The 26,329-nt window shown below is 45.0% G+C and overlaps 1 protein-coding gene across 1 annotated transcript in view; it reads left to right on the top strand.

The window, feature by feature from the left end:
* LOC114852618 (carbohydrate sulfotransferase 8-like) overlaps positions 1-26,329 on the top strand; it is a 102,762-nt gene that overhangs the window by 42,663 nt on the left and 33,770 nt on the right. The gene's annotated exons all lie outside the window — the stretch shown is intronic.

The following is a 26,329-nucleotide window of genomic DNA, read 5'->3' as shown; positions in this document are numbered from 1 at the left end:
TGAACAAAGCTCAGCCTGCTTGTGTGTATATGTAATTACCACCCAGGGATTGTGCTTAGTGGTTCATGGCATCTAAAATCCTGCATGCCCCGTGCTTTCTTAATTACACTAATTATACTTTTTGCTTCTTTACTTCTGATTACTTCCCAAGAAAGAGCCAGTGGGAGACGCAGCCATACACACACCGAGATTTAAGTGAAGCTTTGAAAACAGAACCTATTAAGCCTCCGCTGTAACTAGTACAGACGGTAAAATGAGGGATAACTCCAAGCACCTGCTGGAGATTGTTGATGGGTAAACGCTGTAAATTTTAGTTACAAGTTAATATCTCTGTTTTTATTGTGGTGCTTTGTCTCTTCTACTATACACACGCTAAGATGAAAACATTTATATTCCAAGTCAACATCAATACTTTATTTCTATAACACACAACAATGCACATTTCTTTTCTTCTCTAATGCATCCCATCACCAATAACCGCTTACGTTTATAAACTGGATCATATGCCGGGCACATATCCGCACAGTATTGACCCCCAGCTAAATAAAGTGAAGACAATATCACCTGCCGGGGCCCTGCCCTGTGCTTGACCCCCTGCTGTGCCGTCATTGGCACTGGAAGCGATCAATAAAGTCTCACAAAAAAAAAGATATGCCACATCTCTCACTTTTACGCATTGATTTTGACATCCGTCCAGCATAATGAATGCCATTCCAGGGGAATATAGTTGAAGGGGGATCTGCGAGTCAGAATATTACCTTGCATTTTGAGAGGATAATAAACTCAGAGCTGCAGATACGGTAGCAGGGCATCTGGCAACACGGGCAATGATTTCGTGCATCATAGTAACAAGAGAGTACATCGCTCACTGGGGAAACAGGTAGGTGCCAAATATTCTAATTAATTCAGAGGTTTCCATCATGTGCTGAAAGCGCTCGGTGGATTAGCAGATTGGACCACAAACAGCATAGCGCTGTTCTTTAATAAAAGTGCACACGGTGGTCATATTTCACTTAACAGCTACAGTAATGTCAACACATGTTACGTTACGGGCCCTGTGTGCCGGCCCTTTTATTTCCTCTGGCATTGTTTCCTGTTTAGTGCTCAGCGCTACACAAATCCCCTGATAAGTAGCACTAGAAGCTGCCTCATTCCTCAGCAGAGATCTATTCACTAAGTCATTTGGAAATTGAAGTAAAAGGGGAAAAAAGGCCCGTTTTTTTGTTTGTTATGAAACTGAAGACCTTCTATGGGAGGAGGATTTCTGCGCTGCAGATAATGGTTTCCTCCTTGGAGACAACACACAGCATTATGCCAAGCTCAGCTCAGTAAATGAAAGGTTTCATACAGTGAAGTGTTATCCCTCTGTAATAGCAGCAGAAACACTCTACCAGCCAATAATGAATAAAACAGATAATAATGCAGCTAACTACATTATTCAAATGATCCCTCAGTAGTCAGAGCTGGGTGTAATGATGCTCTCTATTTGACAGCCTATTAAACTGCAGCCATTCATTCACAGGGCTCTCAAAATCCAGATGCACTGCACATGATTATGCATGCATCTAATGTCATTGGAAGAGGACAAGGCCATGCTCCAGCTGCATGACGCGCAGACATCCCATTCACATCCAGGTCCTGAATGAATCCAGAATTTGAAAAAGTCTGGTAATATACACATACTGTAGAAGTTAATATGGTTAAGTACAAAGCATAAAGAAGATAAGAGGACATAAGTCACTGAGAGTTTATAAAAAAGCCAGAAATGCTTTAATGAAACTCTGCTATTGGCCTCATGGGTTATTTTGTGCTTGTTCATCATACATGATGATGTTTATGCAAAAGATCATTGCAGAATTGGTCGCAGGCCCAACTCCACCAAAGCCAAGTCCTGGATCCCTAATGAAATGTCTCTCATGTGGATCGGTGGCGGTCTCGCACTCGCTCCGCATGCCACTTCTCCTCGCTCCTTTAATAATGTAGCAGCTGGAGTACGCGGCGCGGAATGCAATTCTCCCAGAACATACCGCGGCTGAAACGGGCCAATTAAAACGGGCCTACCTGTGGCTGCGTGGGGCCCCGCGTGTTGCTGAGGTCGTGGTTCTGGCACAGGTGAGTGGGCTGGTTAGTGGGAAGACAGATGACGCAGCAGAAGCCCGTCTGACTGCGTTATCCAGTCTGCCCACCCACTTGCGAAGGAAGAAGTGAAGGAACCAGCAGGGCAGATGGGACCAGAATCTGACTCATTTAAATGGGCCTTGGAGTTGCCAGTTGGCGTTTAGCCTGTGAACTGAGGCAGAAAATAACAACTACTAAATAATGAAATAAGCCTTCATTTAATGAAAGATTCAGGCTCCGTGTCCCTTACTAAATCTGAAGGCCTTGGATGGGGATGGCGTTACTATGGCAGAGGTGTTCCACATGCTAATGAGCGATGCTGTGCACCACGAATCTTACTCTCTCCCTTTTCCTTCTGCCTTTCGGGTTCTGCCGTTCCCTCTCGGCAGATCCTAGATCTGCGCCGCGCGAACGAGGAAATTAGTCCGACAACAACAGGAAACCGACAATGCACTTGCGCGGCAATGCAACAGGATCTCGCGCTGGAAACAGATGGGACATATTGTGTGATAGCTGCCTGCTGTAGGCTTGACAAGTATGGATTCAAAGCCAAATATGTGCGTGCATCTGGAGATAACTTGTAAATAAGATTTATACTGCGAGCACCGTGGGGAATGAAAAGCCATCAAACCGTAACTCATCGTGTTCCTGTAATTAGTCTTTTCTACTCCGCGTCTCCTTTTCTCCACCAGCCATCAGAATTTACACTTTGTCATTATCCTGCCATAACTTGGACTACTTGCATAATTAGCAACAAAAGATGTCAATTCATAGCACCAGCGGCTGCGAGAGGCCTTGTTGTCGCTAATAAACGGTCCCCGCGTTGACGCTTCACAACCTGCTCCATCACAGACAGCTGCCTCTGCGTCACCTGCTGACGGGAGGTGCTTCTGTGAAGAGAGCGAGTCGAGAGCGTGACCTAATCCGGAGGAGAGGTCGTACTAGCAGCTTATGGAGAGTCCTCCTGCAGTTGTTTCTCCGCTCGTCTCTCCATTGTACGCGCATTTACGCCTTTTCTTTCTCGCCGCTGCTCTGCACTCCGGCGTTTCGAAAAGGGCTGACCTCGAATCTGAAGGTTAGATAATGTTTCAGGAGGCTTTTAAGGGTCTAAGATCCTCTCGCCGCAGACACTCAGCGGCGTTTTACACTCGTCCGAGTGTTGTGTTATGTTCGATTAAACATAATGTGATAAACGTCTGCGGCTCGTTTAGACGTCTGCCTTCTTGAAAAGGCTTGATGTGACGGAGTGGAGTACCTTCAGGAGGGCGTTCCGCCATCTCTCTTCAATCAACAAGTTTGTTTATCGACCCTGCAGCGGAGAATGGCGTAGGGGCAGAGTACTGTAGGATCACAATGAGGTCGTTTTTCCTTTGTTTGCAGCTCCCTGGATGCTCGGAGTTTTTAGCGTGAGCTACAGTAATCGGCTCCGTGGAGGAGAGTTTTCTGCTGAGCTTTGGACTTTATTTTTGGATTCCTTGGGCTAAGCAAAGGACTCATTATGGAAATGTACTAAATTAACTGTGGAGAGCAGAATTAGCATAGAATCTGGGTAATGAACAGCTTCTATGTTTTAGTGCAATTATTTAGTCACATTGCTGATTGATAGATTATTATTTATGTAGGTGTATTGAACTATGCTGTATCTTATCTATAACATGCAGTATCTCATAGCTATCACTGACTTTCTGACAAACAGGATGCCCTGTGAATTTCTAGATCTGACTTTATTATTTGCTTATGACAATTTATTCATAAACACCTACCTACATTACAGATAGGCATAAGCCTGATTTTCAATGAGGAAGGCAAATGTGCAGTGTTACTGTTTTGTTCTTCTGTTTGAATCTACACTTTGCATTACACAGTAAACACATTCTGCCACGATCCCGACCATGCAAGCGCGCTCTGTGCAAACATTGGCCACCTCAAGATATTTATTCAGTATTATCAAAGGCCCCTCATGCGATGGACATTCCATAAATATTTCCTGATGTCTTACACGTTGCTGCTGGAGGAAAAAAAAGCAAAAACAAATTGGCTTGTAGCACAGAGACGAAATGAGGATCTACAAACAAAGCAGGATAATTATTATCTGAAATAAGAGGCTCTTTGACAGGATCCCGTCCTCGGTAGAGGTCAGATGTCTTGGGTCTGAGGCGCTCCGGGCTGATTGGATTATTCTGCTATTCGAGCAGAAGCGCTGCTTGGCACACAAATATAAAGTGAGAAAATTCAATGTGTAAGGCCAGATGAGATGCTAATAGAAAAGAAGAATTGCCCTCGGAAAGAAATTCAAAGCGGATGCAACGCATGTAAGATATTTTGAGACTCGGGGCGAGGCTGATGTCTAATGGCATCTCAGCTCGGCACGGGATGCACAGCGAGATAATCACGCAGCATGATCAGATCAGCTGTGGACAATCATAATAGTAATAACATCATCCGAGCTGTACAATGCCACTGTTCACATGTTTGCATAGGGCCTTCTTTCACCAGCTACTGGCCAGTGTCTCTGCTCAGTCAGAGATCCGGTAGCACAAAGATTTGTCCAGTGCACAAAGTGTGGCCACCTTTAATTAGTGGATTCAAGCGGAGCCATATCTGTCGCAGGAAACGCTGTTCCTCTTACTAAATTAGCCTGTCAATCACAGCGCACTCCCAGGACTCCTATTTCCCTCCGCCGCTGATTAATGGTATGAGGCCAGTTTATCAATGTGCCATATGTGGAACACAATTCATTACCCTCACCTCCAGGAGTCAGCAAAAAGCTTGTCCTGCCTCGGTGTTTGTGACTGTCCACCGGCAGAGCGCATTTAGAGCACGAGCACGCGCACGCTGCTCGTTAGTATGCTAATGTACAGTACGTATCGCTTTAGCGCGCGCCTACGGATTCCGAGCGACACGTAATGAGGCGGGTGAGTGTCCCTCCAGGTTGACGTGCATCATGGGAGAGGCACGCCGGGAAGGGCGGCCATTAATCCACGCATCCGCCGCCGATATAAGCAGAAAACTTCCTTCTCGTCATTGATTAGCAAATATGAGCGTTGGGGATTCGCTAGTGCCGACGGATGCAGACGAAGAGAAGTCACGCTAAGCTGCCGGGAACAGGCCACTTGAAGGGACTTTCACACTGGTGATTTATGAGATCCATGTAATATTGCTAAGTGCATTTACATGTATATAAACAATAAGGACATTGAAAGTCAGTACTATACAACCAAGGACTTTTGTGAAATGCAATTTTACGAATCCGTGCAACTTTGGCAGTTTATGATCTACTCAATCATCGCAATCCATCCCAGTGTCACTTCTGATTAGGCTAAAACCTTTCAGTAATTTGGTGAAGTAATCATTTTCTCTATCAATTAGAGAAAGGCTGTACAAATTGCTTTTGAGCCTGTGCCTTGATCATTTATAACTTGGGTGTCACACTGGTTTTTGAGTTTGATCCAAGCCGCAACAAACCTGAGAGAAACAACAGAAAGGCTGACGTGATGGATAACAACTCATTACGCGCGCTCATGCCGTCTTTTAATTAGAAACTTTTGCTCCAAACCAGAACACAACAAATGATTCAGATTCGATTCTCTTAATCACGAGTAGCGGAATCGCATAGAAATATGTAAACGATATGCGCTATAAATTGACGACTTCTTGGCACATCAGTGCAAAATCTGGTAGGCCTTTTGCATGAAGAGAGAATGTGTACGCATGTGTAATACGTAGTATAGAGAGATATGTTCAGAGGCAGACATGGTGTCACTCAGTCACTATCGGCAGTACAGTATGTTTCTCATTCAGATCCAAATCTCTTTTCCCGATGAGAAATATGAACGTAAAGTAATAAGTACCGTTTGCTAATATTACAGTAAGTAACCAGAGGCTTGACTATTCACCCCCCATGGAACAGAACACATCTTCTCCAGTGTCATAATCACACGCGTTACCAGTAAAACGTGTGATTTATTTGGCCATGAATCATTAATTCCTCATATCCTGTGCAAACATCAGCCCAAGTCCCCCCCTCTCCTCTCCGAACGTCTCCTCCGCCAGCCTGTGAGCAGCGAGGCGGTTTCTATGGTTACGTGGACCCTCGCATGTTCACATGTGCACCCGCACCTGTGCAGAATCGTCTGGGCTTGTAAAATTAGGGCATGAAGACATGACGGTTCTGTGAACTGCCACCGCGCATTTCGGTAACGGGCCACAGACGTACACCTGTATCACGGGGTCAGGGTGGGAGGGCCCCTCGCCCCCCTCGGCCCCCTCGCCCCCCCCTCGGCTCCGCACCCGAGTATTTTGGAAACTGTTAGCGATTGTGCGCTGGTGCGTGTTTTTCAAATTATGCCGACGCCGAATAGCTTTAAAATAGTCGGTGTTGGCGAAGTCGCCGTACGTTCCACATTTTGAGAGGGAAAATGGCAAAACGAGAAATTATAAATGGAACATTTGCAGCCGTGCAGCTGTGCAGCAATCCTTCATGTGAAAACATTTGGGTCATGAAATCTCTTAAAGTAACACTGTGATATTAAATAGTTCAGTTTTTGTTCCTGGATTCTACATCCGCTGCCGTTAGTGAATGTTTCACTTAGGACACAAAGGATGTTGTTCAAATTACCTGTGATTCATTGTTTACTAACTTATATGTTTAATTACAGTTATACCATAACTTTTATACTAACTGTGACCGTTTGCACAGGTTGGGATGTTGACCTCATTTACAGTCCGACTATGCTGTACATTAAAAATCCTTATGATCTTCTTAAAATATATATTATTTGCAATAAAGTCAACGTTTTAATGAAGCAAAATGAAATATACCTGGATCTAATCAGTTATTAATTACAGTGGAAGTAGTAATTGTAAATGTAACCTAACCAGCTGAGCCCATACTGTATGTGACCCATTTAAAGGAATCCAACTTAGTGAGAGAACCGTGTGGGAAATCAGATCAAATTATACTTTCATCTAAAGAGCAGCAGTGTATGTTCAGATATTGGTCCTATTACTATCGTTGAATTGCAGATTGTGATCTCTCGTGAATTCAGTGTCAGCAGCTATTACTTCTTATTTAATTTGCATGCCAAATGACTCAGGAGTACCCCCCCCCCCACCGTTTACCAGTCTATTACTGTAACAACTATTGAGTGGATTGACACACATCTACACTCCCGGTGCCTGTGTGTGTTAATATGAGGCAGTCATGTTAGATGGATGATTCTCAGTGGTAATTAGGGGGCTTCTGTACCGTAAGAATGGCTTTCATGAACACAAATGGTGACTAGAGGTAATTTCGTGACATTCATAGGATGAACACGCTGCCGTGACTGGATGATGTCATCGGTGGAAGGAGAGCCGAAGGCTTGCGGGGTTCCTATTGTTGCACAGTTGAGACGTGTCTCGCAGTACGTTGGTGGCCACGCTACATACTGATGATAATGCTGCATGCATCAGTGAACCATCAGTGTTGTCTGTCAGCGTGCGAACCAAATTCACTACATGCAGCTACTACAGCGACGAGACGAGGCCCCTGAAGAAGTGTGACGGTGATGAATTTATTATCAAACAGGGTTTAGCGCTGGACAGAATAAACATGAAGCACATTATCTCATGATGAAGATGCTCGCTTGATGCCCATGAATACTGAAAGCTTTTTCTGAAGAGAGGTTTTGAGTACCGGCCAGCTATTAAGTTGTAAATGGAGAGGAGTCAGCATGGGGGCAAACGCAGGGAGAATAATAGCCTGTTGTTTCGGGGGGTCAGGAAAACTAATTATACAAACTCCGCTTTGACATTACTGGCCGCTTATCTCCAGTTCTACTCCAGATTAAAATTTCGTGTCCGTTTTTCTTATTTGGTAACTTTCAAAATGTTGGGCAGGCTGCCATCTGGAGAGAAATTAATGTGAGGAGAAATGTCAAGAGTAATTTATAGCAGCGTGTTGTGGGTGTGAGAGGAGCACGGGGGAGGGGAGTTGATTCATCAAACTCCAAATGATCTTCACAGCGGTGCAGCGAATCACTTTGCTTATGTACCCTGTAGTTTTAGATTTAATTATCACTACATCTGCCGAGTTCAGAGGTCAAATACAGAAGCAACGCTGCCGCTGGTGGTTGACCTCAACGTTGTTGTCCAGCTTCATTATCAAGTCTCCCGAGCCTGCTTGCACATGCAGAGGTGGCCTCAAACACCACGGAGCCTATATGGAGCCTACAGAGGCGCGCGTGCATGGTGCCGGCGCGGCCAACAAGCTGCCGAACGTTTTACGACCGCCGCTCGGAGCCCCATTAAAATAATGCTCTGAACTCAGCCATAACTCACACTCCACATTGACCCGTCGCTGCTCCGACTGGACGATCCTGTCAAAAGGGCCGCTGTTACCGGAGAGGAGCTTTATGAGACACAGCCAGAAACCATGTTTATTTTATGACAAGCATTTCAAATAAAAGAGGAAAAACACAGGCAATATCATTGATTCCACCACGAGGCTTTGATGTATTGTCTGGTTCCTATTGTGTTATTCTTTTTTATTGTGAAGGTATGTTGCTGACTCTCCTTTGCACTCCAGCGCTGCTTGTTTATGCAGCTGATTAAATGCAGGCAAACTTCCCGTGCTCCGCGGGACCTCACTGCACCTCTGGCATCTTAATGTGCAGCACTGTACGTCCACGGTTTAGCAGCACGCAAGCTGCTGGGGGTGGGAGGGATGATGGGTATATTATCAGAGGAGCTGTGTACAGTAAATACTGTATACAGTATATGTGTTCCACAGGAATGAATAGAGCAGCATTAAGTCTTCTTCAAACAACAGGGCGAACACGTCCCATATGCTTACATGTGTTTTAGATGCTGCTTGCTCTTGTTTTTGTTACTATAATTTCTTCTGTATAACTCCCAATACCTGGATTAAACATTGTTTTCAGCACAGTCTCGAAGGAATCAGCCTCTGATCTAAACAGTGTTTGAATGTAGAGGATTTTAAATGCGTTCATCAACACGACCGTCCCACGCGTTCTCCACCAGCCTCGACCGCGCAGCGACTCGGTCTTCCTCCGTGGACGCTTTCGCGCCGCTTCATGCTTATTCTCTGTATTTATTTGCAAATGTGGCGTTTCCTATTCATCCAGAGCGGACGCGCGAAGGCGACACACTCTTGCACCCTCTGCTCATGCTTCCATTTTACACCGAGGATCACCGCGGGCAGATGGTCAATAAAACACACACACACACAGTAGTTGTGGTTTGATGTTGTCTAAAACAGCACCGTGAACTAAAATGTACTGAAAATGTCCCTTTGGATTTTATAGTCAAGGTCTTTTTTCTTCTAATATCCAGAGCTGCAGCAGATCATGAGTTACAGTATGAACACAGGGCACAAAGCAAACTAGAGGTTGTATGTATTTATGATTCTCAGTAGTATGATGTTTTTTTCCTCTATAATTGTATTTGAAGCTTTATTATTGTAAAAGTGTTTGAAATAAAGCCCTTTTACAAAGCTCTCACACTCATAATCTATGATCACGCCAGATTTTTACGTAACACAGTGGCACAAATAAGACATTAGATGCCTGGCAGTGGTATTAAAGTCCATTAAACATATTTATTGTCCTCTGTTCGAATGCTAATTTGACACAAACATCCATTTCATATTTCCAGCGAGTCATGCTCGATTAAATTCAATGTGTTGAAGATGGGAGAGTGTATTATTAAGCTGAGCGGGGTATGTGAATTAATTAAAGTCCCGCTTTTTTATTCAATATGAACGTTGAGCTCAGCGTGCGGCAGGATATTGAAATCAATCAGGCTTTAATATAAAGGGATTCTCTGCTTGTGACAGGGGTCAACGCGACACACACACACACACACACACACACACACACACACGTGGGGGCGGGGAGGCTTAATCTGTCCATCCTCTCATCTACAGCTGTTTTCATGTGGTCGACATCAGACCAGAACGTGGCATCGAGGTCCAAGTTCCGGTCTCTGTTAAACGCTGTGAACCGGATTTCTTTTGGCTACTTAACAAAAAACGAAAATCTCTCCCTTCGCTTCACGGCACGTTCGCCAGAAATTCATTGTTATGGAAGTGACAGCTAATCCTGGCTTTATGTGTCCCCGTGTGACAACTTTATGGCATCTATAGAAAATAGAGAGAGCGCTTCACTGGGGAAAAACAAACTTATAAATTCCACACATACCATCATTTTGAAGGTTTGCTTAAATTTACAGTCTGTGCTGCCACTCTGCGAGTTTACAGCAGCAGGAAGTTATTTCAGCTCAGAGGGGATGCAATAAACCAACATGTGTAATTAGAATATGAGAGAATTCACCTGCAAATAAGTCAAATATGACATATGTCACACAACAAGCTGCATATCATATCATTTGTGTTCCCTGAAGTCAATTCCTGCCATGATCTTAGCAGCTGTATCATTTTTGTGACTGATATAATATATTTCTTTCTGAATAATGAAAAAGAATAAACAAACTAGGAGTCGGGCCCCAGCGTGGCTCCAGTCAGCTTCAATCATCTGTGTGAGACAGACGGATCCAGTTTGTTTGTTGTAATTAGTCCACAGGCTACAACAATAGTGAGTCAAGGAAAAATCGAATTATTAATATCCTAGTGTTGTATCACTGCTAACGGTGACAGTGTGTTGTGTGAGCGTGCTGACGATATACTACGCTGTCTTTTAATCGTCTCCGCCTCCGGCCACATCCCGACCACTTGGTCCAATTGCAAAGTTGCAGGTAGTAATCATAAACCAATTTATATTTTAATGAGTCTGACATTAGATGGAAGCGCTGAATTGGGCCGTGCTCAACGGTGCTGAGCGCAGGCGGCGAGGGAAGTTCTCCGTCCCATTAAAGGAGGTAGAGAACCAGCTGACTATGATTTGTGGTAATTGGCGAGGCGTTACGCATGAGTGTGCGCGCGCGCGGGGGCGCGCCTCACGCGGCGTGGCTTTGATTCGAAAAAGCAGCAAAAAAAGCGTAATTATGTTTATTACTTCTTTCCCTGCACAAAGTTAGTGCAATCGATCCCAACTGGAAATGGCTTCAGTTCCTCACCACATATGACACGCAGTCATAGAACAGCTAATTATTTTTGCTGACTGATCTGCAGCCCGGCGTAACGAGCCCTCTCCGTTAAATCCTTTGGCTCCCGCTCAGTTATTTGCAGCCTGGTAAAAAATTGCATCATATGTAAAAGATATGATCGCAACAAATGTGCAGCACAAGATTGATAAGAGCGACAGGAAGCAGAGCAGCCAAAGCTGATGCTGCCTCACACCGTGTTCACAATAAAATACAAAGGTGATATGAAGCTTTTATACAATATTTTCCAGGTGATTTTTCTTTTTCAAATTTGTTTAGACAACTGCATGTATCAAGGAATAATTTCTTTACACATCACAAGACTATTAGTTAAGAAAAGTAAAACGATGGTGGCATTTTCTCAGGCACAGCTTCCAGAGCCCTGTTGGTTTTGATAGTTTATTTTTAGTATGTTGGTATTATTAGGTTCCATAATCACCTGAAGGCCCACTCAGACCAAGCAGAGGGCAGATCAGCTGGGCACGATTTATCAAATATCACGTTATTGCCCTCGTTTCCTAGCAGGTGCTACAAGATTTCACCCTGTAGGCTTTTCATACTGTGGAACCTGCGACAGTGAAACAAGAGGAAACAATCCAGCTGTATCGTAGATTAGCCAGGTGTGTGTGTGTGTGTGTGTGTGTGTGTGTGTGTGTGTGTGTGTGTGTGTGTGTGTGTGTGTGTGTGTGTGTGTGTGTGTGTGTGTGTGTGTGTGTGTGTGTTACCAGCTACCAGTTAATCACATCCTATTTTCTCTCTAAGCTCCCAGGGGTGCTGTTCTGTGGAAGCTGGACTTGCTTATAGTTCTTGAAATCAAGAACAATAGAACTTTCAAAAACAATAAGCAAGTCCAGTTGCCACTGAACAAGCTCTTGGGATAAACGTGACCCGAATGGAATGAACACGGACCTTCACAGACCCTTTTACTAAACCAATCTTACCTTGTCAGCGTGAGTCTGAGATCAGGCGGCTCATTGTGTTAAGATGAGTCGGGCCTAAATAACTAACAATGCACTAAATCCAGTGCTGCTGAAGAATATGTTGAAGTAGAGAGGAAGGACTAACGGAGAAGCAGCGTGTCAGTGAGGAGCCTCAGTCATGGAGATTGAATTCCTAACTCGTTTCCTCGAGGTAATTAATTACTCGTCCAAGCAGCGTCTTCAGTCTGAGGAAAATTAGTTCTCTGTTCTCTGTTGTTGCTTTTACTTTTCTGCATGGAGGTCTCAACAAAACTCAGTCAAGAATGACTCGGTGCATTTGTGAAATGATTGATACAGTAGCTAGACATCTGTACTGTAGATTAGAGGATGCTGTAAATCAGACTCTCCCTCTGTGAAACTCTGCAACACTGTTGTACAGTATTGTCCTTATCTAAACTATGCTGCATGTTTTTAAGTGCAGGGGTTTGCTTTCCATCTGGTGGTGTTCTTTCTCATGCACGCTCACAGCTGACACGATTGCACGTGCCTCGTGGACAACACTAGAGGCAGCACAGCCAGTAATATCAAGAGTAATGGTAAAAGCTTGAGGATCAACGGCGGCTATAAACCAAACGCATTTATCTTGGTAAACCTGAAAAAGAGCTCATTGTGTCTAAAATGAATAATACCTCCAGTCTGTAAGTGTCTGCCTTTAAATAATTACTGAGCACGGCTCTCTTATTAAACCTGAATACATCACTATAGGCTATTATGCAAATTCCCACCCCGCTCTGCATAGAGTGAAAGTTGCAGCTTGATGGACACCGTTATTCCAGCGTCTCGTAGTGAAATGACTGCGAACTGCTCCGCGGCACCCGTTTGCATTTCAATGTCGTCCGCTGCTGAGTGATGGACAGCTCATCTGACACCGTGCGAACAGTCACACTCACCTGTGCCCCAACCAGGAGTTCAGGGCAAACATTAATAAGGACCTGCAAATGCTATTTGAACCAGCGCCAAACTGTTTATATGAAACTGGATATGGACTGGAACAATGCTAATATTCACCAAATTTAATATTTAAATTGAGGATTTATGGAAGATACTTGTAGCTGCTTTGTGTCTGCGTGCCCAAACTGCTGTAAGGCCAAAATTAAAAAAGTCTACAATTAACAGAGCATTATTGTCATAGAAGTGAGAACATTCTAAACACGTGCGGCCGTTTTTTTAAAGCTAACTCTGATGAGCAGCGACTCTATTCTGGTCCGCGTGGCTTTAATAGCACGCGGCGTCGGTTTTTGCCTGAAGAGATGCTTGATTCAGCTTTCACCCTTCGGGCTTCGCCTCTTGTTGCTCAACACCCTTGACGGAACTTTAAGTGATAGTTCTATTTGTAAATTACCAGGACCAGGCATTAATTATAGAAACGATCAGTGCCATCTGCATAATGTTTGAGCAGGAGACACACAAGCGTCGAGAAGAGGTTTGTAGTGCAGCTACAAATACAGATCTTCACACAAAACACATAATTGAATTGTAAACACTTCATTCAGTGAATTGCACTCATTTTAATACCATTTTAGAGACGTGAATGAATGGTGAAAAAATAAAAAGCAAGACCAGAACACAACATAGGACATATTTCATATCTCTTATCTGCACCATGTCAGGCCACGTCCCGATCCGCTCACACGTGTCTCCACAACAACAGATGAAGCGGTTGCTGACTCTAAAAAAAACAACACAAACGCTTGTGATGTGAGCGATTTGAAATGTGTCAACAGAACTGGCGACTAACTTTGTGTCTTCTCTCCCGCTTTCTGTGCTGCCCGATAAACATCTGACGGCGCCGGCGCCTGACAGGTAAGCACAATTTCTTTCCCCCCGCTATCGCTTTGAGTTACCACCAGTGATGAAACCGACCGCGCTGGAGCCTCAAAATCACTTACAGGCTCGTGTTAAGTCAATCCAATGTCTCATTAGAGCCGCGGTTTGAAATTTACCCGCAACAGGCGTCACTTGAAAGCAAGCGAGTATCGTCAGCAGACTCTTTCTGGTTTTTCCAAAAGTTAAGATATGCAGGTATTAGTAATCTGATCCTCACACAGGAACACTATGCTCCGGGTGCCTGTAGGCAGTTGTCGGTGGTAGATTTTTAAAATGGCAATGAACTGAATATTGATTTCCAAAGAATAAAAAGCAGATTTGGGATGAGTTCCACAAGGTTGCCTGTTCACAGAAAAAGTGCATAATAGATATGCAAAGTGCGTCCCTGCGCACAGAGCAACACAGCAGAAAACATTTGAGCGGAGCTCGCATGCTCGCGTGTGTTTGAAGATATCAAGGCTATTGTTTTTTCCCCCGGAGGAACTTGGCTTTCTGGAGGAGGACGTTTTTGTGAATAGTTTTCTATTTTGGGCTTGTTGCAATAATTTGTAAATTTGTAAATGTTTTTTTATGAGCCTCTACATGAAAGCAGTGGAGAGGAGTTAATATTCATGGTCGAGATTTTAAATCGATTCAGTCCATTTTTTTTGTTGTTGTTGTTGTTGTTTTTTTATTGTGAAGGTAACAATTCATGTGACAGTGACCGAGTTGTTCATTTACATCGGCTGCATTGATTTGGCTTCAGTGTGGACCAACACTTTCTGTGCCAGCGCTCGTTACCTGGATTCCACTCACACTGTCAGCACATCTGACTGAAATCTGTGTTAGCCGTGCGACGAGGAAGCCAAATATCGACCGTCGCCGCTGCGACCTCAGAGTCTGACCCTCAGTTTGAGCTCAGGTATTCTGTCCGCTGTGATAAAGGCCCTTTGCTCCGCACTGGCCTCCTGATCACGTGACCAGGTGTTGCTTTGGGTGAGCGTCTAACAGCTTCCATATTGGAAAAACAAACTGTGACTGGGTGGGTGGGAGCTTGTAACTGGGGGGGGGACAGATGTTTCATTAGTTTAGACAGATGATCTCTCCAGAGGACTCTAACTTCTGGGGTCCCACAGCTCTAACCTGCTAAACACCCATCATCAGCATCACATTGTACAGGTACTACCCACTCACATCTGAACGGTAGGAAAGCAGCTGCGACGGGCTGATTTGAGGACTGACACTTTCGGCCGCACCCCCGGACGCGTCTTCCCAAACCCATATAACACGTGTTTCAACAAAAACACCCCCCACCGCATGCAGATGGGGCTGTGCAAACAGGAGCGGATACAGCGGTCCAGTGGGTGGCGGCGCCGCTCGTCCACCGCCACGCTGCGGAGAATCAGAGCGAGTTGAAGCGGTCCCTGTGTTTTTTACTTTTTTTATTTCTTGCTTTGCAGTTTACAGACAATCACAGGCTCAGCGTGAGCGCGCCCTCCTCCTATCTGCGTCCAGTCACAGCGGCGTTCTTCTGATTTCCCCCCGTTTCCGCCCTCCGCCTGTTTATGGCATTGGCGGCGCTGATTTTTCACGGGGCACCGGCGTGACCCGTGACCCGTCAGCCGCCACACGAGAGGCGTTCGGCTCGTTAGCTGCCTCCGCTCTGCCGGGACGGCCCTTATCGCAGGGACCGACCCCCCCCCCCCCACACACACACACACACCACACATACACACACACACACCACACATACACACACACACACACACCACACATACACACACACGCACCACACATACACACACACACACACACACACACACACACACACCACATGCGAGCCTGTCGCTACAAAACGAGCCACGCAGCCCCGCAGTCTGTGGAGATTTATCCGGGTCAGCGTCCCGTGACTCGGAGCCGCACGGCCTGACCTGAATATAATCCCGATCTTATCCACCCGGCCTCATTGATGAACCCAGCTCGTGGAGGGTTTCAGTGCCAGTGCGGACACAGGAGAAGACGCACGCGCAGGCCGGTCCCTGCGTTTGTGGGCACGAGCGGACTTCAGACGGCTGATATGGAAATGAAAGTATGCTTGAAGCATCGATTGCTGGTGACAGACCGGTGTCTTCATAAGGTTTTAAATGAAAGCTAAGCTTTTGAATTGATTTATATGCAGTTAGTGGGCGTCATGATGGAAAGCTTTGGTGGGGACAGACCAAAGGAAATTGCATGAAACTTTAATGTGATACAATATCGTTTTCTAATGTTGTATCTATGTTTTGTACTTTGGGGGAAGGTGGGTTGAGGTTAAAGTATAAATACATACTGTAAACAGGCAGTACACATGTCTTTTATTCAAGCATTCTTTTGAACATAGCTAAAAATACTGAAACTGCATTCATATGCAAGTGCCGAGTGATGCGGCAGGTGGTCATTCTCAATGTCTCCAGAAGGGGGCGATCTTAAAAGTCACCCTCAGCTTGACCTGCGTCGTAAATGTGTCTATTTCAAATGCATTAGCTGCCACAAAATGTTGGAAGCCACCAGGTAAAAGCTCTGTGATGGACAGTGTGTCACTCATACTGACCCCTCATGCAAATGCCTGGATGTTTCTAGATCAGCAGTCTAATGTAAATAGGTCTTTGTATGCGAAATAATTGTACATTCCCTCATTGAGTCATTAGAATTAGTAATCCATCATTGAGCTATTTCTCTATTTCTTTTCACTCACTCTGCCCCTGTGATCCATCAGCATGGCGTTATCACATAAATCAAGTGTGGTATAAATTGCCTCAATCTGCAGACTCCTGGAACTCCATTAGCATTTTTGGGATCCCGTGCCTCCAGTCATTCTTTGCGCTGGGGTAACAGTGCTTGGCTGAGGCGGTGGCTCTGTAAAACCATGGCAGCTCAATGGATTACAAGCTCTGCGTCGGAAAAGTGTCACTCACACTGACTTGGCCCCGGATCCGTTTGTCCCCTTTCTTCCCTGCTCTCTGCCTCTCGTGGATTTGCCCGAGTCCACTGATCTACTGCGCGCACAAAAGCCAAGTCATCGGCGAGTGGCCGAGCGATTATCTATATGCTGCTCAAGAAACCGGTTGTGACACCGACAGCAGGGATGATGCTGATTTGCATTCCAAGTATTCAAATAGCCTTGTTGCAGGCCGTCCTACAAATCTGAGCGTTTCAGTCAGTTGTCAGTCCTTGTTTCATTTATTTCATTAAAGCCCGTGTGGCGCTGGATCTCCTGCTTTTGCTGCAGCATTGTCCTCCTACGGTGATCAAATAGCTGGAGGATAGACAACCACACATGCTTTACTCACCAGCCCACTGGCCCATTGTGATTATCCACAGACCTGGATAGCGGCGGCACAAAGCAGCCTGATTACCACCTAACCGTGGGCTGCTTCTGCACACTATAGATGGCGGTGATGGAACGCTTGGCTTTGAAGTTGCTGATCGTCCCACGCTCATCATCTTCCTACCCGTGGCACATTCCTCTTTATTTATTTATCTATTTTTTTTAACATCCTCACGCCATCAAATGCTCGTGTTCTTGGATAAGGCTCATTAAATGAGGTTTTGGGACCTTTGGTCTCATTAAAAAGAGACGGGTTTGGGGTTTTTTTGAACTGCATGAAATCTCTTTCAAGCAAGACACGTAAACGTGACTTAACGTTTCAGATGAAGAATCAATTAATTATGTTTTTCCCATCAGCTCCAGTTTTATTGGACATGACCAGATGGCTAGATGAGGGTTTTTTGGGTTTCATCAGGCTGTCTGGTTTGTCTGGAAAGGCTCGTATTGAGGAATGACCTTTAAGACCTTTTAAGACTGGTCGCATCGGAGGGGTTTTGTTACATTCTTACACCTGATCACTGACTCTTACTCTCGCCGCGTCGCATCAAAGGCTGATAGCTCTGAGGGGAGAAATTCAATTCTCCATGACTACTGTAGCAGAAGCGGGGCGAACAGACAGCGACGTGTCACTCTCTGATTTCTGAAACACATCTGTGCCAGTCGCTCGGTGCAACCCGAGAGCGAAGACGCCTTATTGGTCTGTGGGCTGCGGAAATCTTGCTCTTTATCAGTTTCTTAAAATAAACGCCTCATCCCTCTTAAGGATTTATGTTTACTGCAACACAGTACTGTATGTGCATAAATCCTGGACATCACTCTGTCCTCCAGCAAATCAATGCGGTGACTTGTGCAAGCAAGGGCTTTGAATGACAACTGGAACCGCTGCGATTCAGCACGCTGCAGCTGCTGGATGCGTTACGGTGTCAGCGAGTAAGCTGCCGGATGAAACAGAATGGAGCGGCCGTTTTATGTTAAGACACCGCCATCCGTGTAGGATTCCTGTTTTCATCTGTTTAAATGGTCATTGCCTTATTCATGAGTGCATGTGGCAGCAGGCGTTGAATAGCACAGAGGAGGCAACGAGAGGAGCGGGATGAAGACGAGGCTTTCGTAGTTTGTCCGTAACTGCTGAAATGTTTTTAGGGCGCTCATTGCGTTCGATCCCCTCAAACGAGACCACAAATGTTTCAGCGCCACAGCGGTTTGCTTTGAAATCAGCGGTGCTCTTGAAAGCCGAGGTGGCACACAGCGTGACGTCAGAACTCCCAAAACACGGACATCTTATCTTTGTTGAACTTCTCCATTGGTGTGTCGTCGGGTGCAAAATAAAGGGAGGCTGTTATAATCCTTTGACAGCTGCCGGCGTCCCAGTCCAACGTGAAGAAAAATGCTTTGAAGGACAATTTTGATCAAATGTGAGACTTTGAAAACAGACACCGAATGTCACTGATACTTCAGCGGTGATGTTTTGGCATCAGATGAGTGTCGTTTTGATATATTCCTATTGTTCTCCACTAGACATATGGGTGCTTAAAAATGAACTGCCTGCTATAATACAAAAGGAAAACATGAAAGCCAAAAGCAAATGGCGTCGTGCTGTTATCAGACCTTCAGTACGGGCGACATATGATGCCCATTATTTTTAAAAAAAGGTGTTAAAAACAAGCCATATTTTAAAGCACAGCTGTAGCTAACATCATTCGGCTAATCTCGCCCAGCGCTGCAGCAGGCGGTACAGAGGGAGTAACTGGAAGACCGGAGTCGGCCTACCACAGCAGCTACTGTAGCTTGGCAAGGTCACCCCTCTCTGTCCTATTTTGAGCAGTTGAAAAGAGGAAAAACATGCCTTCCCTTCCCCGACACTTAAAAGAGCAACCATGCGAGGGCTTAGTAGGTAACGGCTTCCTTTTGATGACGCAACACTCACTGAATACTTTTGCACCGCAGAAAACTTTTGCATTCTACCGACTGGATGGTTCCTGCAGCCTGCATACGAGCGGCTAGGGCTCAGAATGTAGAATGAGCCTGAGCACATTTATAACGTTCCGGGTTGAGTAATATTAATAGGAAATATTAAAGACGAAGGAATTAGGAATACTGATGTAAAGCAATATCATTGATTTCTTTCACATGGATTGCTCAACATAAGGTCAAATTAGTTATATGTGAGGCTTTTCTTTCATGGGTTAGCTGGTAAAGGTGCAGTGCGTGTAAATGTGGGAAAACCCAGCTTTACATATGGTCCCTGATGGATGGATGAGTGTGGGGGAGGGGGATGCATTTGTATGAGAGACGGTGACAGTGACATTTCCAGGTGGCTTCACAGATGGAGGAAAGTCAGCAAATGCAAAGAGATTTAAAAACCAGGCCTCACAGATTTACTCATACTTTCATTAGCTTTACATTTTTACTCATTACATGTATTTTTTTTCATCGCATTAGCTGCTTTGAGCTATTTCCAAAGCACCCACGTCCCAAGAAGCCCCATATTATGGGTGACTTTTTGCAACATTAACTATTTATTGGAATTCTGTGCTGCACCTTCTGAATCGCCCCCATGCCATCCATAATCCGTGAGGAACAATGCATGGATGTGAACACAAATTCCAGGAGAGGATAAATTTGAGTCCATTTTTCTACCCTGGCAATTCATTTTTCATCCTCACAGCCTGAGAAGCGGCTGCTGCCTCCCAGGTCTCTGATTAAACAGGAGCGAATTAATAACAGGTGTCTGAGGATGGGGAGGCTCTGTCTATTGAGAGAAAAAAAAAAGATTCCCTGGGAAGAAAGGCCAAGCAATAAGCCACTATCTGCAATTAGAGCAAAAGAGCAGCAGGTAACATGAGCCACACTCAATAGCTTGTAGGTCTTTGAAAGAACCAGGTGGAACCGTTAGAAACTTATAAAGTAAAAAAGCTTCTATTAAATATTATGTTCCTTTATGCAGTCTCTCACTGTAGGTTGGCACAAAGACTCTGCATCAGTTACAGTAGATGTCTTTCCCAATAAATGGACATTAAATCCATGATTTATGCCTGTTTAACACACGCCCTTTAAATGCATTCAAGATGAGAAAAAATAGAGCACTCAAGGTGCTCGCTGGAAGCCGAGGTAACAAATTCAGGAGAATCTTTGATTACCTCTAATGTGGTTATAGGTAATGGTGACCTGTCTCTAAGGAGCCAAGCCAGAGCTAAATTATATTTCAAATCCATTAAACCCTACCGCAGATCCATGATTTGCTTCCAGCAAGCAGCTACCCAGGGCAGCCAGTAATTGAATTTCAAACCTGAAGCCCGGATGCTGATAGGCCCCTGAGCCAGGTCCTCCGCATGAGGTGGAATACGGTTATGCATAAAGTCATGATTTATTTGTGCCTATCAAACCTTGTAATGTGCTGCCCTCTGCCACAAAGAGGCATTAGCCAATTTGTTGAAACAACACTACACTAGAAATTACATCGCTTTGACCAACAGACATATGCAGTTACTGAATGCAGCCATTTAACCTGACTCCTGCTGCTCAGAGAACTTTATTGGGGCGGAGAAACACTTTTAGTTGCACAGACATAAAAATCTAGATAAGAAAATCTTATACTGTACTTTGACTGATCTGAGTCATTTGCACACGTTAGGTTCATCAGGCCCCAAGCTGTTCATTTCTGAATGTAGATTAAACCCTAAAGAGGACTGAAACCCTGATCTGGTAACGAACGAGGCAATGAATCAAAGCCAGAGCAAAAGTAGCAAAAGTACGAAACAAACCACTTTCCGGTGAGTGGGCGCTGAAACCGAAGCCCCTCTTGGTGAGCGGGCTTCATCTGGGCCTGGTGACAGCCAGACTGAGCTGTAACCTTGATGTTTCTAATTGCTTACAGTGGGCTGAACTCTCAGGGAGACTCTGGGCTGTTAATTCGAGGATCATGCGCTCTGGGGAAAAGTATTGGCGCTCTCTCTTTTCTCCCCGCTGTCATCCCTGCTATTTCCAGACATCCTTCACTGCAGAGTCAAGACAGACGACACCAAACTCGATAGCGAATCAATCACTGGACCAATTTACCAATTAGGCTCATTGTACTCCATAAATAAACACATCACGGCCTTGCCGTCGTTCGGCCTCTTGAGATACTGTTTCAACATAGAGTCTGGCAATCAGGGCACACAAACAAACACATCTCTGGTATACTGACATGATTGTCATACAAACAAATCAAAGCCAGTCAGACACACTCACCAGCAATTTAAGATTCTTCCCAAGGTATTAAATCAGGTGAAAATACCTTTCTAACTCGTGTTTTGAAAGACCAGAGTTAAGATTTCAAGAGCTGGTGTATAATTCATTGTGTTAAGAGCAGCTTTGTAATGATACAGCATCTCTTGGCATCGTCGCCTCCTCTCCTGCTCTCAGCTGCCGCCGCTGGTGCACAACCTGCCAGAGCTCCAGCGCGCTCGACTCACCTGTCACCGTGCCCGAGAAAAACATTTCATTCCCGTCGAAGATACGTGTCACTGGCTCTGACGGAGAACCACAAGCATTTACGATAACTGTCAAATCAGGGAGCTTCGCGGGAGACTGTATCTGCGGCTTTTTCTGATATGCGCGCGTGTCTTTTCGGGCGCCGGAGAACGCTTATGACAGCAGACGTCGGCGGCGGGATCGCTTCATTTAGCAGGTACAGTGACGTGCGTGGGGGATTGTCCTGGTGTAGGTGCCGAGAAGCGAGAAACCAAAAGATCACATTAGCTTTAGCTCATTTTCTGTACCTGTTCTCTCCAACAAACCGTTCAGAAGGCTACGTGAGGCTATGGCGGCTAACAAAAAAAAAAAAAGCCTTTACAGTACAGTACACAGTGTACCACAGACTCCAAGTGCTCCGAGAGTTGCTGTTAGTCTTTCAACACCAGTGTTGCTCCAATGGACGACCTCCCAGAAACTGAGTGCATTCCCAGAATAGAAAGAGAACTGGTTATTGACTCGGCAGTACGCCCAAGTGGGCTTTATGATTTAGTGCAGCGAGCCGTCAACTCTCCGAGCAATGTGCAGCAAACAAAAAACATTTTATCAATATTCCATCAGGCAGGAGCCCTCTCTCTGTTAATATAGTGCCCACACGCTTCTTAGCACCCCAGAAGATCGGCCGCTCTGGCAGCAGCCGCCTGCAGCTCATGGGACGGCCTTGAATTAAATGGAATGCCACTGGTCATGTCACCTTGTTGACAAGTATGTTGTGTTTTCGTGCCGCAGTTGCTTTGTCTTAGCGACGCGTCGCCGCCGCACGTTCCCTGTCACCGGCGGTTAGCGGGTTCCGTCTCAGCGAGCGGCGGGTTTTTCTGATGGACGCGGGAGGGCCGGCTGCCGAAAGGCGTCGTCTCCTCTGAACCCAACGGCGAATTCGAGAACATGGGATTGTGAGGAATTCAAGCTAAAAGCTAGCACGGCGCTGAAAGCGTCGCTTAAATATGTATTTGGAGTTGCCGCTTTGCTAAACAAGTCTGTTCAAAAGTCTCCGCCAAATATAACCACGTCCATCGGGCATGTGTGGTTTCAGACCACAGACATGTAAAACATTTATGCCTCTACAAAATTAGAGAGATGCTGGGTTACTGTGCTCTGGTGTCAGAGGCAGGGCGGCAGTCTCACTGTTGAACTGGAAATGATGAGTGATGTGAATACTTTGATTACGGAGAGAAACGTACAATGCAGCGTTGTTGCTCTCTGTCGTGAAGTGCAACAGGGATTATCTGATAAGAGCTCTTCCGTTTCAAAGAGCTCGTTGAACTGCGCCAGCCAAAATCAGAGAGCCATTGTTAACGTGGTGAGGAAAGTTAGGAAAATAGCGGCATAAGAAATCCAGTGGGAAGCTGTTCACCCGTAGTTAAAATCGTGTTGATTAGTTTAAAAATTGAAGTTAATTAAGTGCTAAGTTGCCCGAAGTTAGAATTTGTGAATCCATCCGTGGTCCTTTTAGCATGATGATACGAATCCAGGAGACTCTCGAGCATAAAAGCAATTTTCCCAGACATGTTTCTGCTTCAAATTCATTCCATCTACATTATTCATGTCAGATATTTAGCTCTTATCCAGAGCAACATGAAATAAAGGCACCAACGGAGTGAGTCTAAATTACAAGCACCCGGTCTTTAAGTATGAAACACAGAGGGATTGAGAGGGAACCTTTATGTGGGTCAGACTTTCTGACAGAAATGATAAGCATTCGCCCGTTTGTTACTTTTCAAGGCATGTGAGGACACGTCTGCTTAAGAGGAACTACTGTTTATTGCGGGTTTTGTACTAGATTGATTATGTTGCACAGGTCTTGTATGGCGTGTGTCCACCCCCTCTAAGCCCAAAGTAAGTCCTCCTTTGTCCCAGGAGCTCAGCTTCCCGGCTGAAGCCGCGGACTGAAATGAGAAAACACAGTGATGGACGCACCGTCCCATTGCTCCAGTCAGTTTGAAGTTTACAGCGAATTATACGCCCGCTCTGTCTGCGTGTGATGATTCTATTTATTGCTCAGAAACCCCAAAATAAAGCGCACATGGCAAATTATATTGGTTATTGACGACCGATTGCGGCGGAATACGCTGTAGTGCGAATCAGCACGCTGCCGACACCCTGTGCTTTATGAAGAAGAACGCCAGTATTAAAGTACAATATGCATTCTCCTTATTTGCTTTTTATGGTTTTGTTTTTTTCATTTTTCTCATATTTCCCAGAGCAATCTCCACCGTGCGCTCGGATTGAATACTCCACAGCGAGGGAGCTTTCTTGTACCGCTCTGCGCGGGGGCACGATGTGTAGCCGCCGCTTGTGTTGTGGATTACGATATTCGTCACACATACAGTACGGCGTCATATTGAAGCTTGCCGTTAAACGGGGCAGGGTAATCCAAAGTGCACTTTGTGAAAAGTAGATGGTGCCGCAGATGATTACAGCCCCGAGGGCATGAAAGTTGAACTGCTGAACCAGAGTGTGGAGAAGGCCACTGGCTGCAGGGAAATGAACACTGGTCACAGCCATCAGCAAAATAAATGACTCTTTCCTCAGTGTAGAAATCCATGAATCCATGCTTCACGAGCACAGTAATTCAACACTAAATGCAGCGCTGCCCAAATTGAGTCCTTCTAAAGTTTTATCTAAATTACTGTTTAAATATTCTTTTAATATTTTCTGTTAAAGAGAGTGAGTCAGTTAAAAAGGACCCCTGTCAACAATGCTGAGGGACAGTGGGCAGTGGTTGAGCAGAGCCAGGAAAGTGCCACTGCTCCTTCTATAACATTACAAAGGGGACAAATCCTCAGTCAAGTGTTTAAGAGGAGGGTTAAGCTTACACTCTTATACCAGTAGTCGTAGGTTCTGATTTTGTACCTTAAGCTCGGTTCCCAAATGAAATTGGTATAATTTTAGATATTAGGTGAAATCTATAAATCATAGATTCAATTTTTAGGATGTAGTTTTCCAATGACTGCTTCATTTGGCAACTTTGTACCTAATTATTTCCTGTAAAGAATGGATGGTCTCAATCTGCAGGAGTGGCTCTATTTTTAAAATACATACACATATCAGTATATATGCCGTATAAATAGACACGGGTATCAAGTGTGAAAGCGAGGACGTTTTCATTATGAGGTGAAACTTGGGATTTTTGAGTCACATCCCACCAGTCAGAAAGGTTTACGGAGAGCCAGCAGGAGCCGAGGTTGAATGGGGACATTTTAGACAGCAACCACATCATAATTCTCTCCTGGAAGAATGAAATCACCCAAAGCGCGAATAGGTGACCCCAGCAGGAGCCAGAGAAAGCGGCGGGATGCGCAAAACTTGCCGACACAACACATTATATGGGTCCTTCAGACTTGGCACGGTGGCAAATGACGGATTTGATGGGGAGCACTAGAGCGGTGGCTAGAGTGGCAGAATGATCCTAAAGCCCCAGCTAGTTCTAATGAGGCAGCTTGATGTAGCAACCAGGTCCACTGGGCGCAGGAAGGACCAGATGTCGCTCATACACTCACTCATTCCTTCCAGCACAGCCTGCATTCACCGTTCAGCCCATCTGCTGCTACCAAGCACAGTCAATATTTAGCCACTGGGAAACAGAGACACTCTGTGCACCTGGATCATTATAGCGCCTCTGGTAAATTGGAGATTTTTTCTTTTTTTTTTTTATAAGCCTGACTAAGAAAAGTAAACAACTTCTTTTCTGCCCACACTCTGTAACCCCTTGGACATGACCTGCTGATGTTTCAGTTCTGCTCAGTTCCCTTAACAGTGTTTACTAATGAGGAGAAAATGTAACACATCTCAGTTCTCGCTCGCATCCAGGAACAGTTGAATAAGCCTCACAGCTCATCTTGCATGACTCAGTAGTGAATCACTGGTCGCCAAGACACCGCCGAGCAGCACTGACATGCAATATGCCAATACGCGCCTCGAAAAGAGACATTAACAAATTACTGAAGAGGAGGAAAGTAAAAAGTCATTTCCTCTCACTTTGTTTTTTTTGCATATTCCCTGCGACAAGTGTGTTAGCGCAAGGCCGTCGTGATCTGCGACTGTGTTGCAGAGGCTGACAGTTAACAGTTTAGTTAGAGGAGCAAACTTTGAAGCAGCCATGTTGAGCGAGAGCTGGTCCAGAATTGAGCGCAAAGTGAGGATTCCAAATTATGGCTCAACAACCACATTATATTATTATAATTGTATTCATTTAAATGTTAATGTGTTCATTCAAGTAAACAGAAGCACTTATTATAATAAACTGCAATGAAAAGTAAAATGTGTTGAACCTTAAAGTTAAATGATTGTACTGTATGTTTAGTTAGAGCGGTGGTTTATGTTGTCAGAAGTAAATGTCTAGTTAAAGTAATTATGCAATTAATTTTCCTTCATTATTTATATTGTAAGCTATTGCTATTTCGTCTTCAGCTCATCGGCTGACAGAGCTAACACGTGGCCC

This window comes from Betta splendens, chromosome 3 (genome assembly GCF_900634795.4).
Source record: "Betta splendens chromosome 3, fBetSpl5.4, whole genome shotgun sequence".
NCBI lineage: Eukaryota > Metazoa > Chordata > Actinopteri > Anabantiformes > Osphronemidae > Betta > Betta splendens.
The sequence above is the reverse complement of the archived record's forward strand: the minus strand, read 5'-3'. Positions and strand labels throughout refer to the sequence as shown.